This window comes from Petromyzon marinus (assembly GCF_048934315.1).
Source record: "Petromyzon marinus isolate PM22_M1 ecotype Great Lakes invasive population chromosome 75 unlocalized genomic scaffold, UKy_Petmar_22M1.pri1.0 chr75_unloc.3, whole genome shotgun sequence".
In the NCBI taxonomy this organism is placed as follows: Eukaryota; Metazoa; Chordata; class Hyperoartia; order Petromyzontiformes; family Petromyzontidae; genus Petromyzon; species Petromyzon marinus.
Genome location: NW_027422615.1, coordinates 47501 through 71548, shown reverse-complemented (window position 1 = coordinate 71548; position 24048 = coordinate 47501). Strand labels below are relative to the sequence as shown.

Below are 24048 nucleotides of genomic sequence, written 5' to 3'. Positions count from 1 at the left end.
GAGTGGGTGGGTAAATGAGTGACTTTATGAGTCAGTGAGTGGGTGAGTGAATGGGTGAGTGAGTGGTTGAGTGGGTGAGTACGTGCATGACTGAGTGGGTGAATGAGTGAGTGGGTGGGTGATTGTGTGAGTCGGTGAGTGAGTGGGTGGGTAAGTGAGTGATTTTATGAGTCAGTGAGTGGGTGAGTGAATGGGTGAGTGAGTGGTTGAGAGGGTGAGTACGTGCATGAGTGAGTGGGTGAATGAGTAGGTGGGTGATTGTGTGAGTCGGTGAGTGACTGACTTTATGAGTGAGTGGGTGGGTGAGTGAGTGGCTGAGTGGGTGGGTGACTGAGTTGGTGAGTGTGTGACTGACTTTGAGTGAGTGGATGACTGAGTTGGTGAGTTAGTGAGGGAGTGACTGAGTGGGTGAGCTAGTGGGTGACCGAGTTGGTGGGTGAGTTGGTGTGTGACTGACTTGATGAGTTAGTGAGTGGGTGAGCGAGTGGGTGAGTGTGGTGAGTGGGTGAGTGGGTAGTTAATTGGGTGGCTGAGTGAGGTGAGTGGGTGAGTGGTTGAGTGGGTTAGTGGGTGAGTGAGTGAGCGAGTGGGTGAGTGAGTAGGTAAGTGGTTGACTGAGTGACTGATTTGATGAGTTAGTGAGTGGGTGGGCGAGTGGGTGACTGAGTTGGTGAGTTGGTGAGTGAGTGGGTGAGTGTGTGAGTGACTTTATGAGTGAGTGGGTGGGTGAGTGAGTTGGTGAGTGAGTGGGTGAGTGTGTGAGTGACTTTATGAGTGAGTGGGTGGGTGAGTGAGTTGGTGAGTGAGTGGGTGAGTGTGTGAGTGACTTTATGAGTGAGTGTGTGGGTGAGTGAGTTGGTGAGTGAGTGGGTGACTGTGTGAGTGACTTTATGAGTGAGTGGGTGGGTGAGTGAGTTGGTGAGTGAGTGGGTGAGTTAGTGAGTGGTTGGGTGAGTGGGTGACTGAGTGGGTGACTGAGTGGGTGGGTGAGTGGGTGACTGAATGACTGTGTGACTGACTTTATGAGTTAGTGAGTGAGTGAGTTGGTGAGTGAGTTGGTGAGTGAGCGAGGTGGTGAGTGAGCGAGTTGGTGAGTGAGTGGGTGGGTGAGTGGGTGACTGAGTGGGTGGGTGAGCGAGTGGCTGACTGAGTGGGTGGGTGAGTTGGTGTGTGAGCGAGTGGGCGGGTGAGTTGGTGTGTGATTGACTTTATGAGTTAGTGAGTGGGTGAGTGAGTTGGTGAGTGAGTTGGTGAGTGAGTGGGTGGGTGAGTGGGTGAGCGAGTGGGTGAGCGAGTGGGTGACTGTGTGACTGACTTCATGAGTTAGTGAGTTGGTGAGCGAGCTGGTGAGTGAGTGAGCGAGTTGGTGAGTGAGTGAGTTGGTGAGTGAGTGGGTGAGTTAGTGAGTGGTTGGGTGAGTGGGTGACTGAGTGGGTGACTGAGTGGGTGGGTGAGTGGGTGACTGAATGACTGTGTGACTGACTTTATGAGTTAGTGAGTGAGTGAGTTGGTGAGTGAGTTGGTGAGTGAGCGAGGTGGTGAGTGAGCGAGTTGGTGAGTGAGTGGGTGGGTGAGTGGGTGACTGAGTGGGTGGGTGAGCGAGTGGCTGACTGAGTGGGTGGGTGAGTTGGTGTGTGAGCGAGTGGGCGGGTGAGTTGGTGTGTGATTGACTTTATGAGTTAGTGAGTGGGTGAGTGAGTTGGTGAGTGAGTTGGTGAGTGAGTGGGTGGGTGAGTGGGTGAGCGAGTGGGTGAGCGAGTGGGTGACTGTGTGACTGACTTCATGAGTTAGTGAGTTGGTGAGCGAGCTGGTGAGTGAGTGAGCGAGTTGGTGAGTGAGTGAGCGAGTTGGTGAGTGAGTGGGTGAGTGAATGGGTGGGTGAGTGGGTGAGTGAGTGGGTGGGTGAGTTGGTGAGCGAGTTGGTGAGTGGGTGAGCGAGTTGGTGAGTGAGTGGGTGGGTGGGTGAGTGGGTGAGCGAGTGGGTGAGCGAGTGGGTGACTGTGTGACTGACTTGATGAGTTAGTGAGTGAGTGAGTTGGTGAGTGAGTTGGTTTCAGTTTCAGTTTTTTTTTTTCCAGTTTATTTATTTTGGTATAGCCCTGTGAGCCATTCGGCTCTTGAATCGGAGTGCAACCACAACAAGCAAAAAAAAACAAAAACACGAACAAGAAAAAACATCTTCAAGTGACTACGTGTTGACTGTGCAAACAGAAAATCCATGCAAAAAAAACACAGCAAAATATTCCTGAAAAAAGCACCGTTACACCAACGCTGCGTGCAAAAAAATCCCAGTGGGATGCAAGTCACACAACAATAACAACAACCACAAGACAACTTAGATTAAGGCCATCGGTCTAAACTCTGTACTACAACAAAACAAACATGTCCAAACCAAAACTTGTTTTCGAAATCACCAAAAAATAAAGCCATAATTGCAACGTAACAGTGATCACAGGGACTGTGAGCGAATTTTTACAATAAACTACATAAATTATAACATGTAACACCAAATCCTAGAGCCATAGCTGGCTGCACGAGTTCACTCGACACCATCAGTCGGAGTGAATTGGTGAGTGAGTGAGCGAGTTGGTGAGTGAGTGGGTGAGTTGGTGAGTGAATTGGTGAGCGAGTTGGTGAGTGAGTGGGTGAGTGGGTGGGTGAGTGGGTGAGTGAGTGGGTGGGTGAGTGAGTGGGTGGGTGAGTGAGTGAGTGGGTGGGTGAGTGGGTGGGTGAGTGGGTGGGTGAGTGAGTGGGTGGGTGGGTGAGTGGGTGGGTGAGTGGGTGGGTGAGTGGGTGGGTGGGTGAGTGGATGGGTGGGTGAGTGGGTGGGTGGGTGAGTTGGTGAGCGAGTTTGTGAGTGGGTGAGCGAGTTGGTGAGTGAGCGAGTTGGTGAGTGAGTTGGTGAGCGAGTTGGTGAGCGAGTTGGTGAGCGAGTTGGTGAGCGAGTTGGTGAGTGAGCGAGTTGGTGAGTGAGCGAGTTGGTGAGTGGGCGAGTTGGTGAGTGGGCGAGTTGGTGAGTGGGCGAGTTGGTGAGTGGGCGAGTTGGTGAGTGGGCGAGTTGGTGAGTGGGCGAGTTGGTGAGTGGGCGAGTTGGTGAGTGGGCGAGTTGGTGAGTGGGCGAGTTGGTGAGTGGGCGAGTTGGTGAGTGGGCGAGTTGGTGAGTGGGCGAGTTGGTGAGTGGGCGAGTTGGTGAGTGAGTTGTTGAGCGAGTTGGTGAGCGAGTGGGTGGGTGAGGAGCTGTTTATTGTTCTTAGCGAGCGTGCGATTCAAGACTCCACGTCAGAACAATGCAGGAAGTGGAACCAAAACTTTGGCCAGACTTTGAACAGGGTGGTCGGGTACCATTAACATAAATTATCATAATCTATGCGCAATTTGCCCCCCCGCCCTTTAGTTTTTGTAGGGCTTCATTTGCATAATATATGCGGGAGATCGCCGATTGCCTGTTGTCCAATTGGGGGGCGGGAGGGGGTGGGGCGTGTTTGCATAATTTATGCGCGATGTTAATGTTGGCGTCAAAGTGTCCACTGTATGCGTTTTTTTTAAATATATTTTTTTATTTTTTAAAAAAGCCGGGCGTTTAAAAGTTTTTTTCTAACCCAAAACCGAACGGCACTTTAAAGGCTCCGTTAGAAGGGGGCCGGGCAGAGCGAAAAGCGATCGTGTATTTTTTTATTATTATTAAAAATAAAACATTTTTATCGTCGAAATCAGCCGCGGGCTTTGGCGTACAGTGCGGTTCTACAGTACGGTGACTGTAACGTGGGTTAAAGTTGCTTAAAAGTTGCTTAAAGTTGTTTAAACGATCGAAGTTAGAACCGAGAAAAAAGTGAAGTTAAGTTTTTTGTTTTTGCCGCTCGCCTCTTTGAACAACTTTAACACTAAAAATCGTAAATAAAACGGGCAAAGTGCGAGGTTTTTATTTGTCCTCACGAAAATGATTAAATAAACACGAAGACCGTAAAATAAAGGTGACGACGTGGACAAGTCGCCTCGTAGTTTCCAACCCTACCCCTACCCTCACCACCACCACCTCCTCACACTTTGAATAAACGCGAAACATTTAAATAAAGACGTCCACGCTAAAGTATCGAGAGTTGTGAAGAGGAGGGGGGAGGGTAGAGGGGACTTAACACTTTCGACAAAATTAACACAAATCGCGACACTAAAACGTCACCCACACAACAACATTCCCCCTCACACTTTCAACAAAATCAACACAAATCGACACTAAAACACATTTTCTCCCTCACACTTTCAACAAAATCAACACAAATCGCGACACTAAAACGACACCCACACAACAACATTCCCCCTCACACTTTCAACAAAATCAACACAAATCGACACTAAAACGCATTTTCTCCATCACACTTTCAACAAAATCAACACAAATCGACACTAAAACGCATTTTCTCCCTCACACTTTCGACAAAATCAACACAAATCGACACTAAAACGCATTTTCTCCCTCACACTTTAGACAAAATCAACACATCGACACAAACACATTTTCTCCCTCACACTTTCAACAAAATCAACACAAATCGACACTAAAACACATTTTCTCCCTCACACTTTCAACAAAATCAACACAAATCGACACTAAAACGTCACCCACACAACAATATTCCCCTCACATTTTCAACAAAATCAACACAAATCGACACTAAAACGCATTTTCTCCCTCACACTTTCAACAAAATCAACACAAATCGACACTAAAACACATTTTCTCCCTCACACTTTCAACAAAATCAACACAAATCGACACTAAAACACATTTTCTCCCTCACACTTTCAACAAAATCAACACAAATCGACACTAAAACACATTTTCTCCCTCACACTTTCAACAAAATCAACACAAATCGACACTAAAACACATTTTCTCCCTCACACTTTCAACAAAATCAACACAAATCGACACTAAAACGCATTTTCTCCCTCACACTTTCAACAAAATCAACACAAATCGACACTAAAACACATTTTCTCCCTCACACTTTCAACAAAATCAACACAAATCGACACTAAAACGCATTTTCTCCCTCACACTTTCCGACAAAATCAACACAAATCGACACTAAAACGCAACATTTTCTCCCTCACACTTTCCGACAAAATCAACACTTTTAACATCGTAAACAAACCAAAAGACACGGACACAATCAGCGCCTTAAGTCCCCTCAACCCCCCTCCTCTTCACAACTTTTAAACATATCTAAACACATTTACAATAACTAACTAACAAACATCAAATCTCTCTCAAACTTTGCGTGCGGCGCCCACACGAATCCGGACAATTTCGGGGAGGCGAAGTTTAAAAAGGCCCCCGTTTGTTAACAATGTATCTTGGCTTTGTTACGCTGCGTAATGTTATTGTTGTTATTGTTTAAGGAGGCTACTAACATCGCGAGTATGTTGTGAGGGGGCTTTATGAAGATGTGTTAATTAGAGCGCTAACCTGTACAGGAGGCGGTCTCGTCCATGGCTGATCTTGATCCTTCCCGGACGTGATGAGGAGGAGGATCGTGGCGGGAGATAAGTGATGGTGGTGGTGTGGGTGAGTCACTTAATCAGTCAGTCAGTCACTCAGTCAGTCACTCACTCAATCAGTTACTCAGTCAGTCAGTCACTCACTCAGTCAGTCACTCAATCAGTCAGTCAGTCACTCAGTAACTCAATCAGTCACTCACTCGCTTACTCAGTCACTCAGTAACTCAGTCAGTCACTCAGTCAGTCAGTCACTCAGTCACTCACTCAGTTATTCAGTCACTCAGTAACTCAATCAGTCAGTTACTCACTCAGTCACTCACTCAGTTAGTCAGTCACTCAATCAGTCAGTTACTCAGTCAGTCACTCAGTAACTCAGTCTGTTACTCAATCAGTCAGTCACTCAGTAACTCAATCAGTCAGTCACTCAATCAGTCAGTTACTCACTCAGTCACTCAGTCAGTCACTCAATCAGTCAGTTACTCAGTCAGTCACTCAGTTACTCAATCAGTCACTCACTCGCTTACTCAGTCACTCAGTAACTCAGCCACTCAGTCAGTCACTCAGTCAGTTACTCACTCAGTCAGTCACTCAGTAACTCAATCAGTCAGTTACTCACTCAGTCACTCACTCAGTTAGTCAGTCACTCAGTAACTCAATCAGTCAGTTACTCACTCAGTCAGTCACTCAGTAACTCAATCAGTCAGTTACTCAATCAGTCACTCACTCGCTTACTCAATCAGTCAGTCACTCAGTAACTCAGCCACTCAGTCAGTCACTCAGTCAGTCAGTTACTCAGTCAGTCAGTTACTCAGTCACTCAGTCAGTTACTCACTCAGTCAGTTACTCAGTCAGTCACTCAGTCAGTTACTCACTCAGTCAGTTACTCAGTCAGTCACTCAGTCAGTCAGTTACTCACTCAGTCAGTCACTCAGTCAGTTACTCAGTCAGTCACTCAGTTACTCAGTCACTCACTCATTCAGTCACTCAGTCACTCACTTGCTTACTCAGTCAGTCACTCACTTGCTTACTAACTCAGTCACTCAGTTACTCAGTCACTCACTCAGTCACTCACTCAGTCACTCACTCGGTCAGTCACTCAGTCAGTGAGTCAGTCAGTCACTCACTCATTCAGTCACTCACTCGCTTACGCAGTCACTCACTCAGTCACTCACTCAGAGTCACTCGCTCAGTCACTCACTCAGTCACTAGCTCAATCACTTCACTCACTCAGTCAGTCACTCAGTCAGTCACTCACCCACTGTATGAGTCACTCACTCAACCACTCACTCACCCACTCACTGATCCACTGTATGAGTCAGTCACTCACTGACCCACTGTATGAATCACTCACTCACTGTATGAGTCACTCACTCACCCACTGTATGAGTCACTCACTCACCCACTGTATGAGTCACTCACCGAGTCACTCACTCACCCACTGTATGAGTCACTCACTAAACCACTCAAAGACTCACTCACACTCAACCACTCACTCACCCACTCACTCAACCATTGTATGAGTCACCCACTCACCCACTGTATGAGTCCCTCACTCAGTCACTCACTGTATGAGTCACTCACCCACTGTATGAGTCACTCACCCACTGTATGAGTCACTCACTCACTCGCGGGTGGTAGCGAGTGAGAAGTGAATGAGGGGGGAGTGGTTGGGGGCGTGGCATCCACAATGGGTGACGCGTCGCCTTTCTCGCGTGATTAGCATCTCATTTGCATGCCGCGGTGTTTCGTTCACTCACTCATTCAGTCACCCACCACTCATTCAATCACTCAACCATTCACGCACTCACCCACTCACTCACCCACTAACTCACCCATTCACTCACTCACTCATCCACCCACGCATCCACCCACTCACTCACCCACTCACTCACCCACTCACTCACACACTCACTCACACACTCATCCACCCACTCACTCACCCACTCACTCACCCACTAACTCACCCATTCACTCACTCACTCAACCACCCACCCACTCACCCACTAACTCACCCATTCACTCACTCACCCAATCATTCAACCACCCACTCACCCACTAACTCGCCCATTCACTCATTCACCCATCCACCCACTCACTTACTTACTCAGTCACTCACTCCACTCACTGAGTCACCCACTCACTCACCCACTAACTCACCCATTCACTCACTCATCCACCCACTCATTCACTCCACTACTCACTCAACCACTCACTTAACCACTCACAAACTCACTTAACCGCTCATCCACTCACTTAATCACTCGCTTAACCACTTAACCACTCGCTTAACCACTTAACCACTCACTTAACCACTCAACCGCTCACCCACTCACTTAACCACTCGCTTAACCACTTAACCACTCACTTAACCGCTCACCCACTCACTTAACTGGTCACCCACTCACTTAACCACTCACTTAACCGCTCACCCACTCACTTAACCACTTGCTTAATCACTTAACCACTCACCCACTCACTTAACCGCTCACCCACTCACTTAACCACTCGCTTAACCACTTAACCACTCAACCGCTCACCCAATCACTTAAGTGCTCACACACTCACTTAACCGCTCACCCACTCACTTAACCACTCACTTAACCACTCTCTTAACCGCTCACCCACTCACTTAACCGCTCACCCACTCACTTAACCACTTACTTAACCACTCATCCACTCACTTAACCACTTAACCGCTCACCCACTCAATTAACCGCTCACCCATTCACTTAACCACTCGCTTAACCACTCTCTTAACCGCTCACCCACTCACTTAACCGCTCATACTCACTTAACCGCTCATCCACTCACTTAACCACTCACCCACTCACTTAACCACTCAACCGCTCACCCACTCACTTAACCACTCACCCACTCACTCAACCGCGCACCCACTCACTTAACCACTCACCCACTCACTCAACCACTCACTTAACCACTCAACCGCGCACCCACTCACTTAACCGCTCACCCACTCACTTAACCACTCACCCACTCACTTAACCGCTCACCCACTCACTTAACCACTCACCCGCTCACTTAACCACTCACCCGCTCACTTAACCGCTCACCCACTCACTTAACCATTCACCCGCTCACTTAACCACTCACCCACTAACTTAACCGCTCACCCACTCGCTTAACCGCTCACCCACTCGCTTAACCGCTCACCCACTCACTTAACCGCTCACCCGCTCACTTAACCGCTCACCCACTCACTTAACCGCTCACCCACTCACTTAACCACTCACCCACTCACTTAACCACTTACCCGCTCACCCACTCACTTAACCACTCACTCAACCGCTCACCCACTCACTCAACCACTAATCCGCGCACCCACTCACTTAAACGCTCACCCACTCACTTAACCACTTCACCGCTCACCCACTCACTTAACCGCTCACCCACTCACTTAACCACTTAACCGCTCACTTAACCACTTAACCGCTCACCCACTCACTTAACCGCTCACCGATTCACTTGACCGCGCACCCACTCACTTAACCGCTCGCTTAACCGCTCAACCACTCACTTAACCACTCACCCACTCACTTAACCACTTAACCGCTCACCCACTCACTTAACCACTCACCCACTCACTTAACCACTCAACTGCTCAACCACTCAACTGCTCACCCACTCACTTAACCGCTCACCCACTCGCTTAACCGCTCACCCACTCACTTAATCGCTCACCCACTCGCTTAACCGCTCACCCACTCACTCACCCGCTCACTTAACCATTCACCCACTCACTCAACCGCTCATCCACTCACTTAACCACCCACTCACCCGCTCACCCACTCACTCAACCGTTCACCCACTCAACCGCTCACCCACTCACTCACCCGCTCACTCACTCACTCGCTCGCTTAACCACTCACCCACTCACTTAACCACTCACCGATTTACTTGACCGCGCACCCACTCACTTAACCGCTCGCTTAACCGCTCAACCACTCACTTAACCACTCACCCACTCACTTAACCACTTAACCGCTCACCCACTCACTTAACCACTCACCCACTCACTTAACCACTCAACTGCTCAACCACTCAACTGCTCACCCACTCACTTAACCGCTCACCCACTCGCTTAACCGCTCACCCACTCACTTAATCGCTCACCCACTCGCTTAACCGCTCACCCACTCACTCACCCGCTCACTTAACCATTCACCCACTCACTCAACCGCTCATCCACTCACTTAACCACCCACTCACCCGCTCACCCACTCACTCAACCGTTCACCCACTCAACCGCTCACCCACTCACTCACCCGCTCACTCACTCACTCGCTCGCTTAACCACTCACCCACTCACTTAACCACTCACCCACTCACTTAACCACTCACCCACTCACTTAACCACTCACCCGCTCACCCACTCACTTAACCACTCACTTAACCGCTCACCCACTCACTTAACTGCTCACCTACTCACTTAACCGCTCACTTAACTGGTCACCCACTCACTTAACCACTCACTTAACCGCTCACCCACTCACTTAACCACTTAACCGCTCACCCACTCACTTAACCGCTCACCCACTCACTTAACCACTCACCCACTCACTTAACCACCCACTCACCCGCTCACCCACTCACTCAACCGCTCACCCACTCACTCAACCGCTCACCCACTCACTTAACCACTCGCTTAACCGCTCAACCACTCACTTAACCACTCACCCACTCGCTTAACCGCTCACCCACTCGCTTAACCGCTCACCCACTCGCTTAACCGCTCACCCACTCACTTAACCGCTCACTTAACTGGTCACCTACTCACTTAACTGCTCACCCACTCACTTAACCACTCACTTAACCGCTCACCAAATCACTTAACCGCTCACCCACTCACTTAACCACTCACTTAACCGCTCACCCACTCACTTAACCGCTCACTCACTCACTTAACCACTTAACCACTCACCCACTCACTTAACCACTCACCCGCTCACCCACTCACTTAACCGCTCACCCACTCACACCCGCTCACTTAACCGCTCACCCACTCACTTAACCACTCACTCACTCACTTAACCGCTCGCCCACTCACTTAACCGCTCACACACTCACTCACCCACTCACTTAACCACTCACTTAACCGCTCACCCGCTCACTTAACCACTCAACTGCTCACCCACTCACTTAACCGCTCACCCACTCACTTAACCACTCACTTAACCGCTCACCCACTCACTTAACCACTCACTCACTTAACCACTCACTTAACCACTCACCCACTCACTTAACCACTCACTTAACCACTCACTCAACCGCTCACCCACTCACTCAACCACTCACTCAACCGCTCACCCACTCACTCACCCGCTCACCCACTCACTTAACCGCTCACCCACTCACTCACCCGCTCACCCACTCACTTAACCGCTCACCCACTGACTCACCCGCTCACCCACTCACTTAACCGCTCACCCACTCACTCAACCGCTTACCCACTCACCCGCTCACCCACTCACTCAACCGCTCACCCACTCACTTAACCACTCACCCACTCACTTAACCACTCACTCACTCACCCACTCACTCACCCACTCACTCAACCACTCACTTAACCACTCACCCGCTCATCCACTCACTCATCCACAGCAGCCGGGCGAGTCGCGCGTCTGCAAAGAAGAAGAGCCTTATCTTTATTATTATCCGTGAATTTGCTCCAAATAGTCTGCGAGAATAATTTATGGAGGAGACACTGCCTCCGATAATTTATATACAACACGCGCTGCTAGATTCAAGCTCCACGCACGGACACACACACAGAGGGGGGAATCTCACGCACCCAGATCACGAGCTAACGAGCTACTAGGCAGATAATACTACTACTGCTGCTGCTGTTGTTGTTAAACAACGACCGATACCATCATCGCAATCTGCCGACCATCACCACCATCATTATTACCACCACCATCACCATCATCATTATTACCACCACCATCACCATCATCATTATTACCACCATCATCATTATTACCACCACCATCATCACCATCAACCAACCATCACCATCTACCAACCATCAATACCATCACCATCTACCAACCATCAACACCATCATCATCATCATTTACCAACCATTATCACTTGCCAACCATCATCACAATCTACCAACCATCACCATCACCATCTACCAACCATCATCACCATCTACCAACCATCATCACCATCACCATCTACCAACCATCATCACCATCTACCAACCATCATCACCATCACCATCTACCAACCATCATCACCATCACCACCTATCAACCATCATCACCATCTACCAACCACCATCACCATCTACCAACCATCATCATCACCATCTACCAACCATCATCACCATCATCATCTACCATCATCACCATCTACCAACCACCATCATTACCATCACCATCTACCAACCATCATCACCATCATCACCATCTACCAACCATCACCATCTACCATCATCACCATCACCATCTACCAACCATCATCACCATCATCATCTACCATCATCACCATCTACCAACCACCATCATCACCATCTACCATCATCACCATCACCATCTACCAACCACCATCATCATTTACCAACCATCATCATCACCATCACTATCTGCCGATGGCGGTGATGGTATCAGGGGGGTGAGGAGGAGGGGGGGTCAGGGGGGGGTGAGGAGGGGGTGAGGAGGAGGGGGGTGAGGAGGGGGGGGTGAGGAGGGGGGGGGGGGTTGAGGAGGTCGTGGGTTCCGTAAACCCCCGGGTTGAGAACCACTCGTGTAGAGACTAGAGGGCTATTCACCTATTTGGAAGTGTGTGTGTGTGGTTGTGTGTGGTGTGTGTGGTTGTGTGGTGTGTGGTTGTGTGTGTGTGGTTGTGTGTGTGGTTGTGTGTGTGTGGAGGTGTGTGGTTGTGTGTGTGTGGAGGTGTGTGTGTGGTTGTGTGTCTGTGGGTGTGTGTGGTTGTGTGTCTGTGGGTGTGTGTGTGGTTGTGTGTCTGTGGGTGTGTGTGGGGGTGTGTCTGTGGGGGTGTGTGTGGGGGTGTGTCTGTGGGGGTGTGTGGGGGTGTGTCTGTGTGTGTGGGGGTGTGTCTGTGTGGGGGTGTGTCTGTGTCTGTGGGGGTGTGTCTGTGTGTGTGGGGGTGTGTCTGTGGGGGTATGTCTGTGGGTGTGTGTGTCTGTGGGTGTGTGTGTGTCTGTGTGCGTGGTTGTGTGGGGGTGTGTCTGTGTGTGTCTGTGGGTGTGTGTCTGTGTGTGTATGGGGAGTGGTAGTGTAGCGGTTAGCGCTACGCTGTGCTATGAACCTGGCGACCCGGGTTCGATTCCCGCTCACGGCCAACACCAGTGACGATTATCTGAACCGGTCCCGGGCCTTCCCTAGGTCGACTCAGCCTCAAATGAGTACCTGGTGCAGTGTTGGTGTCTAGTAGTCCACACCGCCACTAGGGAGGTGGCAGCCACGCTGGGTGGTGATGGTGGTGGTGATGGTGGTGATGGTGGTCATGGTGGTGGTGGTCATGGTGGTGGTGGTGGTGATCATGGTGGTGGTGATGGTGGTCATGGTGGTCATGGTGGTGGTGATGGTGGTCATGGTGGTGGTGGTCATGATGGTGGTGGTCATGGTGGTGGTGGTCATGATGGTGGTGATGGTGGTGATGGTCGTGATGGTGATGGTGGTGGTGATGGTCATGGTGATGGTGGTGATGGTGGTGGTCGTGGTGATGGTGGTGATGGTGGTGGTCGTGGTGATGGTGGTGATGGTGGTGGTGGTGATGATGGTGGTGATGATGGTGGTGATGATGGTGATGATGGTGGTGATGGTGATGATGGTGGTGATGGTGGTGATGGTGGTGGTGATGATGGTGGTGATGATGGTGATGATGGTGGTGGTGGTGATGGTGGTGATGGTGACCACCCACTCCCTCTGCGTGAACCACGGCCGTCAGAGATGCTTCTGCCAGCTCCTCACTAACAGCCCCAACAGATACTGGATGATGAGCGAGATACCACACGGGTCAGGTACCAGATGATGAGTCAGATACCACACGGGTCAGGTACCAGATGGTGGGTCAGGTACCAGATGGTGGGTCAGATACCAGATGATGAGTCAGATACCAGATGATGATTCAGATACCAGATGATGAGTCAGATACCAGCTGGGACAGATACCAGATGGGACAGATACCAGCTGGGACAGATACCAGATGATGAGTCAGATACCAGATGATGAGTCAGATACCACACGGGTCAGGTACCAGATGATGAGTCAGATACCAGATGAGGAGTCAGATACCACACGGGTCAGGTACCAGATGGTGGGTCAGATACCAGATGGGAGAGATACCAGATGATGAGTCAGATACCAGATGATGAGACAGATACCACACGGGTCAGATACCAGATGATGAGTCAGGTACCAGATGATGAGTCAGATGCCAGATGATGAGTCAGATGCCAGATGAGGAGTCAGATACCACACGGGTCAGGTACCAGATGGTGGGTCAGATACCAGATGGGACAGATACCAGATGATGAGTCAGATACCAGATGATGAGTCAGATACCACACGGGTCAGATACCAGATGATGAGTCAGGTACCAGATGATGAGTCAGATACCAGATGATGAGTCAGATACCAGATGATGATTCAGATACCAGATGATGAGCCAGATACCAGATGATGAGTCAGATACCAGATGATGAGTCAGATACCACACGGGTCAGGTACCAGATGGTGGGTCAGGTACCAGATGGTGGGTCAGGTACCAGATGATGAGTCAGATACCAGATGATGAGTCAGATACCAGATGATGAGTCAGATACCACACGGGTCAGGTACCAGATGATGAGTCAGGTACCAGATGATGAGTCAGATATCAGATGATGAGTCAGATACCAGATGATGAGTCAGATACCAGATGATGAGTCGTGTACCAGATGATGAGTCAGATACCAGATGATGAGTCGTGTACCAGATGTTGAGTCTGATACCAGATGGGACTGATACCAGATGAGTCGTGTAACAGATGATGAGTCAGATACCAGATGGGACTGATACCAGATGAGTCGTGTAACAGATGATGTGTAGTAGTAGGAGGGGTCACACGGCTTGGGTAACGTTAGTGCCCGGCTGGCTACAGCGGCAGCGGTGGAGTTTACAAAGCGGTGGCACCGAATCACCGGGCTCAGAGGTCATCGCCGGCATCGTCATCGTCGATATCGATCATCGGCAGGTAGCGTTGAGATCATCGTCATCGGCAGGTACCACTGAGATCATCGGCAGGTAGCGTTGAGATCATCGTCATCGGCAGGTAGCGTTGAGATCATCGTCATCGGCAGGTAGCGTTGAGATCATCGTCATCGGCAGGTACCGTTGAGATCATCGTCATCGGCAGGTAGCGTTGAGATCATCGTCATCGGCAGGTACCGTTGAGATCATCGGCAGCTACCGTAGAGATCATCGTCATCGGCAGGTAGCGTTGAGATCATCGTCATCGGCAGGTACCGTTGAGATCATCGGCAGGTACCGTTGAGATCATCGTCATCGGCAGGTACCGCTGAGATCATCGTCATCGGCAGGTACCGCTGAGATCGTCATCGGCAGGTACCGCTGAGATCATCGTCATCGGCAGGTACCGTTGAGATCATCGTCATCGGCAGGTACCGTTGAGATCATCGTCATCGGCAGGTACCGTTGAGATCATCGTCATCGGCAGGTACCACTGAGATCATCGTCATCGGCAGGTACCGCTGAGATCGTCATCGGCAGGTAGCGTTGAGATCATCGTCATCGGCAGGTACCGTTGAGATCATCGGCAGGTACCGTTGAGATCATCGTCATCGGCAGGTACCGCTGAGATCATCGTCATCGGCAGGTACCGCTGAGATCGTCATCGGCAGGTACCGTTGAGATCATCGTCATCGGCAGGTACCGTTGAGATCATCGTCATCGGCAGGTACCGTTGAGATCATCGTCATCGGCAGGTACCACTGAGATCATCGTCATCGGCAGGTACCGCTGAGATCGTCATCGGCAGGTACCGTTGAGATCATCGTCATCGGCAGGTACCGTTGAGATCATCGTCATCGGCAGGTACCGTTGAGATCATCGTCATCGGCAGGTACCGTTGAGATCATCGTCATCGGCAGGTAGCGTTGAGATCATCGTCATCGGCAGGTACCGTTGAGATCATCGTCAGGTACCACTGAGATCATCATCATCATCGGCAGGTACCACTGAGATCATCGTCAGGAACCGTTGAGATCATCGTCGTCATCGCTAGGTACCACTGAGATCATCATCGTCAGGTACCACTGAGATCATCATCGTCAGGTACCACTGAGATCATCATCGTCAGGTACCACTGAGATCATCATCGTCAGGTACCACTGAGATCATCATCGTCAGGTACCACTGAGATCATCATCGTCAGGTACCACTGAGATCATCATCGTCAGGTACCACTGAGATCATCATCGTCAGGTACCACTGAGATCATCATCGTCAGGTACTGTTGAGATCATCGTCAGGTACTGTTGAGATCATCGGCAACGCATCTCTAATGAACTCAACAGGCGGATTTTTGAGAGAGTGGAGAGAGACAACCGGATTGGTCAACAGCCATGGGGGGGTGGGGGCCGTGGGGGGGGGGGGGGGTGGGGGCCGTGGGGGGGTGTGGGTGGGGGGTGTGGGGTGTGGGTGGGGAACGTGGGGGGGGGGGGGTGTATGGGGGGATGTGGGTGGGGGGGGATGTGGGTGGGGGGGGATGTGGGTGGGGCCGTGGGGGGGGGGGATGTGGGGGGGGCCGTGGGTGGGGGCCGTCGGGGGTGTGGGGGGGATGTGGGGGGGGGGGTGTGGGGGGGGGGGGCCGTGCCAGCAGATGCTGCTGAAGCCAGGGAGCGGGGAGGGGGTTCCGAACCGACGGACAAAACCATGAAACGGCTCCCGACACGAGGCCGTCACGATCATGAAGGACGCTGCCTTCGATAATCACTGCCGCGGGGGGGGGGGCTGGGGGGGGGCTGGGGGGGGGCTGGGGGGGGGCTGGGGGGGGGCTGGGGGGGGGGAGGGGCGCGGCAATTACGGCGGTGGGGGGGCGGACACCAAGATACGGGGGGGGAGGGGGAGTCACGGGGTGGGGGAGGAGTCATGGGGTGGGGGAGGAGTCACGGGGTGGGGGGAGGAGTCACGGGGTGGGGGAGGAGTCACGGGGTGGGGGAGGAGTCACGGGGTGGGGGGAAGAGTCACGGGGGGGGAGTCACGTGGGTGGGGGGGTGGGACACGGGGGGGAGGAGTCACGTGGGTGGAGGAGTCACGGGGTGGAGGAGTCACGGGGTGGGGGAGGAGTCACGGGGTGGGGGAGGAGTCACGGGGTGGGGGAGGAGTCACGTGGGTGGGGGGGGAGTCACGGGGTGGGGGGAGGAGTCACGGGGGGGGGGGGAGTCACGTGGGGGAGGAGTCACGGGGTGCGGGGGGAGTCACGGGGTGGGGGGGGGAGTCACGTGGGGGAGGAGTCACGGGGTGCGGGGGGAGTCACGGGGTGGGGGGGGGAGTCACGGGGGGGAGGAGTCATGGGGTGGGGGAGGAGTCACGGGGTAGGGGAGGAGTCACGTGGTGGGGGGGAGGAGTCACGGGGTGGGGGAGGAGTCACGGGGTGGGGGGAGGAGTCACGGGGTGGGGGAGGAGTCACGGGGTGGGGGAGGAGTCACGGGGTGGGGGGAGGAGTCATGGGGTGGGGGAGGAGTCATGGGGTGGGGGGAGGAGTCATGGGGTGGGGGGAGGAGTCACGTGGGGGAGGAGTCACGGGGTGGGGGAGGAGTCACGGGGTGGGGGGAGGAGTCATGGGGTGGGGGGAGGAGTCACGGGGTGGGGGGGGGGAGTCACGTGGGGGAGGAGTCACGGGGTGGGGGGGGGAGTCACGTGAGTGGGGGGGGGGAGTCACGTGGGTGGGGGAGGAGTCACGTGGGTGGGGGGGGAGTCACGTGGGTGGGGGGGGGGGGAGTCACGTGGGTGGGGGAGGAGTCACGTGGGTGGGGGGGGGAGTCACGTGGGTGGGGGGGGGAGTCACGTGGGTGGGGGGGGGGTCACGTGAGTGGGGGGGGGGTCACGTGAGTGGGGGGGGGGAGTCACGTGGGTGGGGGGGGAGGAGTCACGTGGGTGGGGGGGGGAGTCACGTGGGTGGGGGGGGGAGTCACGTGGGTGGGGGGGGGGGAGTCACGTGGGTGGGTGGGGGGGGAGTCACGTGGGTGGGTGGGGGGGGGGGTGAAGACCTCCCTCCCCTCCCCCCTCCCCTCCCCTCCCCCCTAGCTATCACCAAACAAGTCTAGGAGTGAGACGTCTCGCAGGCCGCTGGCGACGCCCTCCAGGGTGGCGACGGCCAGGGCCAGCCGGCGTCTCAACTCAACCCCCCCCTCGCCCCCCTCGCCCCCCTCCCCCCCCTCGCCCCCCTCGCCCCCCTCCCCCCCGCCGGCCAGCTGCCGGATGTCGCCGAGGATGGAGGGGAGCGAGAGGGGGCCGGAGCCATAGAGTGCGTGGCGGAAGGGCGACTCCCACTGCGACGAGTAGCGGCTCAGCATGGACAGCTCCATCTGACGGGGTGGAGGGGGAGAGAGAAGGGGGTAGGGGGAGGGTCTCTGTGGGTGTCTGTGAGTGTCTGTGTGGGTCTCTGTGGGTGTCTGTGGGTCTCTGTGTGGTGAGCCTGTGGGTCTCTGTGTGGTGAGTCTGTGGGTCTCTGTGTGGTGAGTCTGTGGGTCTCTGTGTGGTGAGTCTGTGGGTCTCTGTGTGATGAGTCTGTGGGTCTCTGCGTGGTGAGTCTGTGGGTCTCTGTGTGGTGAGCCTGTGGGTGTCTGTGTGGTGAGTCTGTGGGTCTCTGTGTGGGTGAGTCTGTGGGTCTCTGTGTGGTGAGTCTCTGGGTCTCTGTGTGGTGAGTCTGTGAGTCTCTGTGTGGTGAGTCTGTGGGTCTCTGTGTGGTGAGTCTGTGGGTCTCTGTGTGGTGAGTCTGTGGGTCTCTGTGTGATGAGTCTGTGGGTCTCTGCGTGGTGAGTCTGTGGGTCTCTGTGTGGTGAGCCTGTGGGTGTCTGTGTGGTGAGTCTGTGGGTCTCTGTGTGGGTGAGTCTGTGGGTCTCTGTGTGGTGAGTCTCTGGGTCTCTGTGTGGTGAGCCTGTGGGTGTCTGTGTGGTGTGTCTGTGGGTCTCTGTGTGGTGAGTCTGTGGGTCTCTGTGTGATGAGTCTGTGGGTCTCTGCGTGGTGAGTCTGTGGGTCTCTGTGTGGTGAGCCTGTGGGTGTCTGTGTGGTGAGTCTGTGGGTCTCTGTGTTGTGAGTCCGTGGGTCTCTGTGTGGTGAGTCTGTGGGTCTCTGTGTTGTGAGTCTGTGGGTCTCTGTGTGGTGAGTCTGTGGGTCTCTGTGTGGTGAGTCTCTGGGTCTCTGTGTGGTGAGCCTGTGGGTCTCTGTGTGTAGTGAGTCTGTGGGTCTCTGTGTGGTGAGTCTGTGGGTGTCTGTGAGTCTCTGTGGGTGTCTGTGGGTGTCTGTGGGTGTCTGGGGGTCTCTGTGGGTGTCTGTGGGTGTCTGTGAGTCTCTGTGGGTGTCTGTGGGTGTCTGTGGGTGTCTGTGGGTGTCTGTGGGTGTCTGTGGGTGTCTGGGGGTCTCTGTGGGTGTCTGTGGGTGTCTGTGGGTGTCTGTGGGTGTCTGTGGGTGTCTGTGGGTGTCTGTGGGTGTCTGTGGGTGTCTGTGGGTGTCTGTGGGTGTCTGTGGGTGTCTGTGGGTGTCTGTGGGTGTCTGTGGGTGTCTGTGGGTGTCTGGGGGTCTCTGTGGGTGTCTGTGGGTGTCTGGGGGTCTCTGTGGGTGTCTGTGGGTGTCTGTGGGTGTCTGTGGGTGTCTGTGGGTGTCTGTGGGTGTCTGTGGGTGTCTGTGGGTGTCTGTGGGTGTCTGGGGGTCTCTGTGGGTGTCTGTGGGTGTCTGGGGGTCTCTGTGGGTGTCTGTGAGTCTCTGTGGGTGTCTGTGGGTGTCTGGGGGTCTCTGTGGGTGTCTGTGAGTCTCTGTGGGTGTCTGTGGGTGTCTGTGGGTCTCTGTGGGTGTCTGTGGGTGTCTGTGAGTCTCTGTAGGTCTCTGTGGGTGTCTGTGAGTCTCTGTGGGTGTCTGTGGGTGTCTGTGAGTCTCTGTAGGTCTCTGTGGGTCTCTGTGGGTCTCTGTGAGTCTCTGTAGGTCTCTGTGGGTGTCTGTGAGTCTCTGTGGGTGTCTGTGAGTCTCTGTAGGTCTCTGTGAGTCTCACCTGAAGCAGGCGGTCGTTGATGAGTTTGTTCTCAGACTCGCTGTGCCAGTCTGCACGCTGTGGGTCTCTGTGAGTCTCTGTACGTCTCTGTGAGTCTCTGTGGGTCTCTGTGAGTCTGTGTGGGTCTCTGTGAGTCTCTGCGGGTCTCTGAGAGTCTCTGTGAGTCTCTGTGGGTCTCTGTGAGTCTCTGTGGGTCTCTGTGAGTCTCTGTGAGTCTTTGTAGGTCTCTGTGGGTGTCTGTGAGTCTCTGTGGGTGTCTGTGAGTCTCTGTAGGTCTCTGTGAGTCTCACCTGAAGCAGGCGGTCGTTGATGAGTTTGTTCTCAGACTCGCTGTGCCAGTCTGCACGCTGTGGGTCTCTGTGAGTCTGTGTGGGTCTCTGTGAGTCTGTGTGGGTCTCTGTGAGTCTCTGCGGGTCTCTGAGAGTCTCTGTGAGTCTCTGTGGGTCTCTGTGAGTCTCTGTGGGTCTCTGTGAGTCTCTGTGGGTCTCTGTGAGTCTCTGTGAGTCTTTGTAGGTCTCTGTGGGTGTCTGTGAGTCTCTGTGGGTGTCTGTGAGTCTCTGTAGGTCTCTGTGGGTCTCACCTGAAGCAGGCGGTCGTTGATGAGTTTGTTCTCAGACTCGCTGTGCCAGTCTGCACGCTGTGGGTCTCTGTGAGTCTCTGTACGTCTCTGTGAGTCTCTGTGGGTCTCTGTGAGTCTGTGTGGGTCTCTGTGAGTCTCTGCGGGTCTCTGAGAGTCTCTGTGAGTCTCTGTGGGTCTCTGTGAGTCTCTGCGGGTCTCTGAGAGTCTCTGTGAGTCTCTGTGGGTCTCTGTGAGTCTCTGTGGGTCTCTGTGAGTCTCTGTGGGTCTCTGTGAGTCTCTGTGGGTCTCTGTGAGTCTCTGTGAGTCTCTGTGGGTCTCTGTGAGTCTCTGTGAGTCTCTGTGAGTCTCACCTGAAGCAGGCGGTCGTTGATGAGTTTGTTCTCAGACTCGCTGTGCCAGTCTGCACGCTGTGGGTCTCTGTGAGTCTCTGTACGTCTCTGTGAGTCTCTGTGGGTCTCTGTGAGTCTGTGTGGGTCTCTGTGAGTCTCTGCGGGTCTCTGAGAGTCTCTGTGAGTCTCTGTGGGTCTCTGTGAGTCTGTGTGGGTCTCTGTGAGTCTCTGCGGGTCTCTGAGAGTCTCTGTGAGTCTCTGTGAGTCTCTGTGGGTCTCTGTGGGTCTCTGTGAGTCTCTGTGAGTCTCTGTGGGTCTCTGTGAGTCTCTGTGAGTCTCTGTAGGTCTCTGTGAGTCTCACCTGAAGCAGGCGGTCGTTGATGAGTTTGTTCTCAGACTCGCTGTGCCAGTCTGCACGCTGTGGGTCTCTGTGAGTCTCTGTACGTCTCTGTGGGTCTCTGTGAGTCTCTGTGAGTCTGTGTGGGTCTCTGTGAGTCTCTGCGGGTCTCTGAGAGTCTCTGCGAGTCTCTGTGGGTCTCTGTGAGTCTCTGTGGGTCTCTGTAAGTCTCTGCGGGTCTCTGTGAGTCTCTGTGAGTCTCTGTGGGTCTCTGTGAGTCTCTGTGGGTCTCTGTGAGTCTCTGTGGGTCTCTGTGAGTCTCTGTGAGTCTCTGTGAGTCTCACCTGAAGCAGGCGGTCGTTGATGAGTTTGTTCTCAGACTCGCTGTGCCAGTCTGCACGCTGAGCCAGCTCAGACAGCCAGTACGATGATCGATCCATTTCACCCAGAGCCCGGGTCAGGCCCTCTAGTGGCACGTCAAGTTCCTGAACCACCACCGCCACCAACACCAACACCACCACCACATTACAACAACCACCACCACATTACAACATTACAACAACAACCACCACCACATTACAACAACCACCACCACATTACAACAACAACCACCACCACCACAACCATCACCACCACCACATTACAACCACCACCAGCACCACATTACAACCATCACCACATTACAACCACCACCACCACAACCATCACCACCACCATATTACAACCACCACCACCACCACATTACAACCATCACCACATTACAACCACCACCACCACCACATTACAACCACCACAACCACCACCACCACATTACAACCACCACATTACAACCACCTCCACCACCACCACAACTACATTACAACCACCAGCACCACCACCACCACATTACAACAACCACTACTACATTACAACCACCACCACCACCACATTACAAACATCACCACCACCACTACTACATTACAACCACCACCACCACCACATTACAACCACCACCACTACAACCACAACCACCACATTACAACCACCACCACCACTACATTACAACAACAACCACCACCACATTACAACAACCACCACCACATTACAATCACCACAACCACCACATTACAACCACCACCACCACCACATTACAAACATCACCACCACCACTACTACATTACAACCACCACCACCACATTACAACCACCACCACTACAACCACAACCACCACCACCACTACATTACAACAACAACCACCACCACATTACAACCACCACCACATTACAACCACCACATTACAACCACCTCCACCACCACCACTACATTACAACCACCAGCACCACCACCACATTACAACAACCACCACCACCACATTACAAACACCACAACCACAGCCACCACATTACAAACATCACCACCACCACAACATTACAAACACCACCACCACATTACAAACACTACCACCACTACCATCACCACCACCACCACTACCATCACCACCACATTACAACAACCACCACCACATTACAAACACCACCACCACATTACAAACATCACCACCACTACCATCACCACCACATTACAACAACCACCACCACATTACAAACACCACCACCACATTACAACCACCACCACTACAACCACAACCACCACCACCACTACATTACAACAACAACCACCACCACATTACAACCACCACATTACAACCACCTCCACCACCACCACTACATTACAACCACCAGCACCACCACCACCACATTACAACAACCACCACCACCACAACCACCACTACCACCACCACCACTACCACCACCACCACATTACAAACATCACCACCACCACTACCATCACCACCACATTACAACAACCACCACCACATTACAAACACCACAACCACAGCCACCACATTACAAACACCACCACCACATTACAAACACCACCACTACATTACAAACACCACCACCACATTACAAACACCACTACTACATTACAAACACTACCACATTACAAACACCACTACTACATTACAAACACTACCACCACATTACAAACACCACCACCACATTACAAACACCACCACCACATTACAAACACCACCACCACATTACAAACACCACCACCACATTACAAACACCACTACTACATTACAAACACTACCACCACATTACAAACACCACCACCACATTACAAACACCACTACTACATTACAAACACTACCACCACATTACAAACACCACCACCACATTACAAACACCACCACCACATTACAAACACCACTACTACATTACAAACACCACCACCACATTACAAACACCACCACCACATTACAAACACCACCACCACACCACCACCACCACATTACAACAACCACCACCACCACAACCACCACTACCACCACCACCACTACCACCACCACCACATTACAAACATCACCACCACCACTACCATCACCACCACATTACAACAACCACAGCCACCACATTACAAACACCACCACCACATTACAAACACCACCACATTACAAACACCACCACCACATTACAAACACCACTACTACATTACAAACACCACCACCACATTACAAACACTACCACATTACAAACACCACAACTACATTACAAACACTACCACCACATTACAAACACCACCACATTACAAACACCACCACCACATTACAAACACCACTACTACATTACAAACACTACCACCACATTACAAACACTACCACCACATTACAAACACCACTACTACATTACAAACACTACCACCACATTACAAACACCACCACCACATTACAAACACCACTACTACATTACAAACACTACCACCACATTACAAACACCACCACCACATTACAAACACCACCACCACATTACAAACACCACTACTACATTACAAACACCACCACCACATTACAAACACCACCACCACATTACAAACACCACCACCACACCACCACCACCACATTACAACAACCACCACCACCACAACCACCACTACCACCACCACCACTACCACCACCACCACATTACAAACATCACCACCACCACTACCATCACCACCAC

General features: G+C 52.6%; 1 long non-coding RNA gene across 1 annotated transcript in view; it reads right to left on the bottom strand.

Moving 5' to 3' along the window:
• Window positions 1-7321, bottom strand: part of LOC142908171 (uncharacterized) — a 36661-nt gene extending 29340 nt beyond the window's left edge. Inside the window, exon 1 of the long non-coding RNA XR_012931623.1 lies at window positions 5468-7321. This is a non-coding gene — a long non-coding RNA (uncharacterized LOC142908171). The remainder of the gene's footprint in view (window positions 1-5467) is intronic.
• Between the last annotated feature and the right edge of the window lie 16727 nt (window positions 7322-24048).